Below are 6,101 nucleotides of genomic sequence, written 5' to 3'. Positions count from 1 at the left end.
TAAAGAGATAATAGATTCGTACGACACAAAGATTTAACGAGGTTCACACAACAGGGTGGTGTGCTACGTCCTCGGGCGAAGAAGATGATTCACTATGCAGAAGAGAGATTACACTCTAGCAACTGCGAGGAAAAACTCGTCCTGAAACCCTAGTTGCGTGAAAACCCTAGAATACAATGACTTTTTCAACAAGCAACAGTACATTATATATACTCCAAAATCGTGGATTGACCCATCAGGTCGTGGTCGATCCGATCGAATCATACGTCCCCGCACCCCCATACGAGATCAGTGATGGACTCCGGGCTTGGGCCTTTCATCACAAATCCCAGAAAAATTTTCATTCAGATCGCCACCAAAATATATCGGATCGGATCAATCTTCAAAATGGGTCAAGAATTCGAGACAAACTTAACAACCGCTTTAAAAATCCCACCATTTTCGGTAGGAATCTCACGGGGAAGAAGTAGAAGAGGGAAAGACGTGGTCGGGTGCGATATCCCCATCGACTCAAGTCTTTAGCAAGAGGTAAGTATAAGCGGTTCCGGTTCCCCTTTCTCATTTGGTTTCAGAGTTTTAAACCCTTTTAATTCTCCATTTTATTGTTATTTTCTTCATAACCGTATAGTTTAAGAACCCTAAATCGGATGATTTCTGTTGTATCTGTGTGTATTTTTTACCTGCAAATTCTGGGTTTCTCATCTCTAATGGATACCTTCTCTGTCTCAGTTTTCGGATCTTCTCATCTTGAGAAGCATTTTGTGGTCTCATACTTCAGGCCTCAGGATTTTTCGGTCTCTAATGTGTTTTCTCATCTTTTTAAGAGTTAGAGGAAGAATGAATAGAATCCAGAGATATTCATATTTTCTATAGGAAATGATATATAGTTATGGGAGACTCCTCCTCTGTTCTGTTTTGGCTTCAGAGTTGCATCTGTCTCCAATCACCATAAACACACAATTGCAACCAACCAACAGCAGTAGGATCTTCTGTCACATAACAACTGCCAACCTACAAACTTGAGTCTGTATTTTAGTCTATTCTCTCTAGAAAAGAAAGAGATGTCGAAGTTTCTGTACGGCTTGTTTCCCATTTCAGTAATAAACAGTAAATCATTCTTTTAACCGTTACCATATGTGAAGTTGCAGATATTAAACTGAATTCTGTGTTTAGCAAGGTGCAAAGTTGAAAGGCTAAAACAATTAACCTACCTTGATAAAACTCAGTAAATGACATGGTATTAATATCTTGGCTGGGCTTACCCATTTTTCATTGAAATCTGCGTGTTAGATAAAATGTCAAGTTGAATACGTGCTTCTTATTTTATAATTGATTAATGGGCAGTTCTGAGTGTATTAAAAAGACAATTATTTTCCCAACATGCTAGATGCTATCGATTGGAGCAGGTGACCTGGAGTACGACTCTTGAATCTTAATTTGTTATATTCTGGTTTCATATTTTTTGCATGATGTATATAACTACCGTCCGCTTCCATGGGACATTCCATGCTTGGAGAAGTGGCCACAGCTTGCTCTCCAATGCCTGCATGGCTGAGGTAAAAAATGATGGTCCTTTACTATATCAATTTATAGGGAACCAGTCTACTTGAATACAGGAAGAAAAGAAACAGAGATACACATAAATGCATGCATTCATAAGCAATTGGACATGCATAAATGGGAAAAGGGCTTTTGTGGGGGAGTGTGGTCCTTGTACCTAGACGCATTGGGAGGAAAAATGACCCGTCCACCCCCCTCTCCCCGTGCCCCAAGAAATAGAAAATGACATCTCTGTGGATGCTTCCTTGTGCGCTCCCATTTGCCTTCATGCATGCGCAGGAACCGCACTGCCCCACAGGAAACACTTTCCCTGCATAAATATACATGAAACGTGTACATTTTTTTTTATAGGAATTGTCAATTTCCCTGGATAATTGCTGAATATCAAGTCCAAATCTGAAGAATAAAGCAGTTGATGGAAAAGCGGTGTTCAATGATTGCGATATCGGTATTAGTTTCCAAGTATCAAAAGAACAAGTCAATCTGATTTCTATTTAGCTGTTGGTTGAAATTGAAATGAAGAGGAGGAATTTGGTTTTTTTTTTTTTTCTTTTTGTCGGGGTGGGGTTAGGGGGGAGGGACAAGAAATAGGCATATAAGAGAAATTCAAACTGCAAGGTACATACAATGAACAGATGTCTTAGGCATAAGGCAGTATAACCAACTCATCAATGAAGAAGCACTCAATAAGTGGGACAGTTATCAAGATTATCAAAATTTTAATGTCTTTCCAGTGGGACAGCAACAAAATTCCATTATAGGGCTGAGAAGTTGATGGCTAAAAAGAAACTAAGGGTAATGATATGGACTACTTTTTCTGGTTGAGAATTTTCTTCTAATTACTGTGGGTTTGTATAATCAGTGAACCAGGTCAGTATCTAGTGTTCTTTCAGTTACAGTTTCTGCACTTATGTTTTGGAATTGAATTCCATCTCTAATTTTCACAAATGAAATAGTGTTCTGCCCCTATTTTCTGACCAGAAATCGCTTCTGGCATAATTAAACCTTATAAAAGAGTCGATTTTTAATTGCCTATAGTAGCTTAGGACCATCAGGCACTCGACAGCTGGATTTATAACCAGCATGATAGTATATTTCTTCTTTGATTCCAAGTTGGTACTTTCTTCTGGAAATTTTACGACTTTGCTGATTTCTTTTATTCTGATTTGGCTTTTGAGTTGTTCATTCTGTTGAAAACTCTGTATGTAACTAGCAAGATAGTTACTTGGTATGTAAATGGATTTTAGGACGAGATATTGTTTGTCTTGCATTTTGGTATGACATTCGTAAGGATAGCCATGTTGAAAACTTGTTTTCCAATCTGAATATCTCTGATATGGTTTTCAGCCCTTTTTTTTTTTTTTTTTGGGGCGGGGGGGGGGTGGTATTGTGTTCAGAAAGGAGGAAAAAGAGAAAGCCCGGTACACCATACAGGCCCTACACAAAAGTAGACAAGAAATAAATACTTTTTACAAGTAGGAACTTCATTCTTTCTAATTAGCTGCACTCTATCCTCTATATTCTTTGTTTGTCAATGTCCATAATGTTTTTCTCTTTTTATATTATTTTTTTACCATTATTTAATATACGTTTTGCTGGTCTTCTGTTCCTCTCCCCAGTAGGTCACTTCTCCCCTTGCACAAATCTCTAGCTTGAGGTGTGGAATCTTAAATTATAATAGATATGGGCAGTTTTAGGATTTGATGGTCAATTTCTAGCTTGGAAAATGGATACTTTATTTGAACTTCTTTGATAACCTGACCCTTATGTGAATCCTACTTAGTAGTATAGGGTTTTTTTTTTTTTTTTTTTTTTTTTTTTGAATAGTTGTGTTGTTGGATTCTTGGGAATGAGTAGTGCATTAACATGGACAGTCAATTCAGTAGTCCTTGAAAAATTTCTTTAGTTTTTCTCATAAGTTAACGTAGTTAAACTAATAATAATCTTGGCTTTGTATGGAACCTTACACAGATTTGGGGTATGGATGTTGCCAAGTATGAGCAGCGAAGGAGAGCAGCAGCAGCTGCAGCTGCTTGTATGGCTGCTATAGCTGCAATACTAGTTGCATTAGATGACGATGATGATGATGATGATGACAACGACGAAAATTAGAGACAGGGTGTTTACTCTCGCGAGCTGGCTGCCATTGCTGAAGGCATCAAAGAGATGGCTGATGCACTTCAAGAGCTGCCCAACCCTTATGTCAAGAATTTGACACCTATACTGTGTTATTAGGGAAATCCCTGAAATTTCTGATGACATGGAAGCTAGGTCACTTGAATACTTGAGTGCAGATCCAATGTGAGCTAATGTATTTATGACAATGTCTCACAGAGGACTGCTTTCCTTTGGAGGCACTTGAATTCACAGGACGAGAGTGGACAGTAGGGTCTCACTGATTCAGGGAAGCTTGTTAACATACTCTATTGGTAACTTGGGCGATTACGCATGACACTTGATATTTGTCATAATGTTGGTTGGTTCGTTCAATTTTTTGCTAAGTCTATGTGGATCTGTATACCACCTAGAAATAGTTGAATGGATGAATTTCTTGTTTTCTTTTCTTGTATTTTTCTGCCATGAATCTCAAACCGCTTGTTTCCTTCTGATTTTCTCTGGGTTAGCTCCAGAGTACTTTTGCCATCCCTCTTTATAATATTTTATGGGATGGGGAAGGACTTAGCCGCCGCCCATGTTGACCGTCTTGCCCCGGTATCTCCCAAGTCATTGGTCAACATTTAATTGGGTATTGTTTCGGTAAATGATAGGACGATTGATCATTTTAGAGACCAAAGTGGTAGGACCATTTCAAATACTGTCTGATTGGAATATTTATTTGATGAAGGGGCAAAATGACTCACGATTTGGTCATGGTCCGTCTATTTCCAGAATTAGGTGCCAAATTTGTATAATTAGGAATGATTTGAGATCTCTCCTTCAAGCTTTCAGTACTTACAAATCGATTTCGTCGGAGTTCCTATCAAGCACAACCGTCGGTTCTCTCTTCTTCGTTCTAGTCTTCGCTTCCATGGATCTCTTTTCTCCACTATCTCAAGGCCAACATCCCAAAACCAGACCAGCACCTCTCTATCTCCAATCCAAGAATTGCAGAGAAAAACTAAGTTCATATCTCATGAATCCACCAACTCTGTAATCAAACGTGAGAAAGAGCAGCACAGGGCCATGGAGATCTTTAACATGGCGGCGAGTCGGCAGGTAGCCTATCAAATCAGATCACGTATTCTATGATACGTGGTTCACCATGCACATGTAATTTGGTTTGAAATTGTCAACGAAGTTGGTAGCCTCATGGAAAGAATCTCTTGCCCCATCATCATTCAAATTAGCTTGTTGTGGAGTTCAAGTCTGTCAAGTCTTACTATTGTTTATTGATCTTGTCAAAGTGCTGCCCATTGTATTGGGTTTTGATCATTACCGTGAAGTTTATCTTTTCAACCCAAAATAAAATAAGATAAAATCATTACTATATATATATATATATATATACCCGGAGAGAGAATGGGCATGCATCATGCATGACTCCCCATCTCTCAGCTCTACAGTCCCAACCTGGCCTGTCATTTCAAGTTCTGAGGTTGGGTCGGATAGGACCAGACTCAAATCAATTAACAAAAAAAAGTATACGTACACAGTCACGAGATCTAATCATCTCCTAAACTATGTTCTCCTGCAACAATTTCACACTATTCGAAAGGTGTGAGATCACCTTTAGATGTGCCTTTCAACCCTTGAATGGGCATAGGGAAAAAACATAGAATTTACCTTTTTTTAATATAGACAAAACCTTATCTTATAGGAGAAATTTATTTTTAACTTTTCTTTTTATTTTTTAAGGTAAAGCATTCAACAAGGCAGTGAGAAAGAAAGAAGATGATCGCCGAAACGTGAAATAAAACACCAACGTCGAAGGATTTGTTAGGTGGGCCAGATAAACTCGGTCAATAGAGCATTCTCTTTGTTGACCCGTGTGGCAATGTTACCATCCTAAAAGTACAATAGTAATTTTTGCTTTTTTGGGTCAATGTCCAAATGGAGAAAACTAAAAGTTATTTTATGTTTTGGGCTGTACGATAAAAAAACAGATTAAAGAATATCTAATCAGCTAGTATTTTGTTTTAACTAGTGGGAATGTGATATAATAAGTTTGACCTACCAATAATTTTAGATTTGGATTTATATTAAACCATATACTCGTTCATGTATTGATAATTCAAGTATATTTTAATCATTATTTAAAAAAAAAAATATTTTGCATTCAATCTTTAAAACTTTTTTTAATCACTTGTTGTTTCAATTGAAACCTAACACGTGTATGGCGGAGGAATATCCAATAACTTTTTGAAAATCTCGTCTTTGATCATGTTTGACTCACCCGAAATATTACAAATGATAAAGGTTTTCTTCTTTTCTTGTTGAATTGTCTTATCCCTTCCTTTAATATGAAGAAAGCTCAGTTTCATTTTTTTCTGAAAAGAGACTCAGCCATTAACCCTTTTTTTATGGGAAGAACTTCACATTAA

At 37.6% G+C, this 6,101-nt stretch overlaps 1 long non-coding RNA gene across 1 annotated transcript; it reads left to right on the top strand.

Annotated features, from left to right (window-relative positions):
- The first annotated feature begins 400 nt into the window (after positions 1 to 400).
- LOC122078335 lies at positions 401 to 4,166 on the top strand. Its single transcript, XR_006140047.1, has 2 exons — positions 401 to 528; positions 3,532 to 4,166. It is a non-coding gene; the product is annotated as an uncharacterized LOC122078335 (long non-coding RNA).
- Positions 4,167 to 6,101: the final 1,935 nt, after the last annotated feature.

Source organism: Macadamia integrifolia, chromosome 5 (genome assembly GCF_013358625.1).
Source record: "Macadamia integrifolia cultivar HAES 741 chromosome 5, SCU_Mint_v3, whole genome shotgun sequence".
NCBI classification, from domain to species: Eukaryota; Viridiplantae; Streptophyta; class Magnoliopsida; order Proteales; family Proteaceae; genus Macadamia; species Macadamia integrifolia.
Note: the sequence above shows the minus strand (reverse complement) of the source record. Positions and strands in the feature narration are given on the sequence as shown.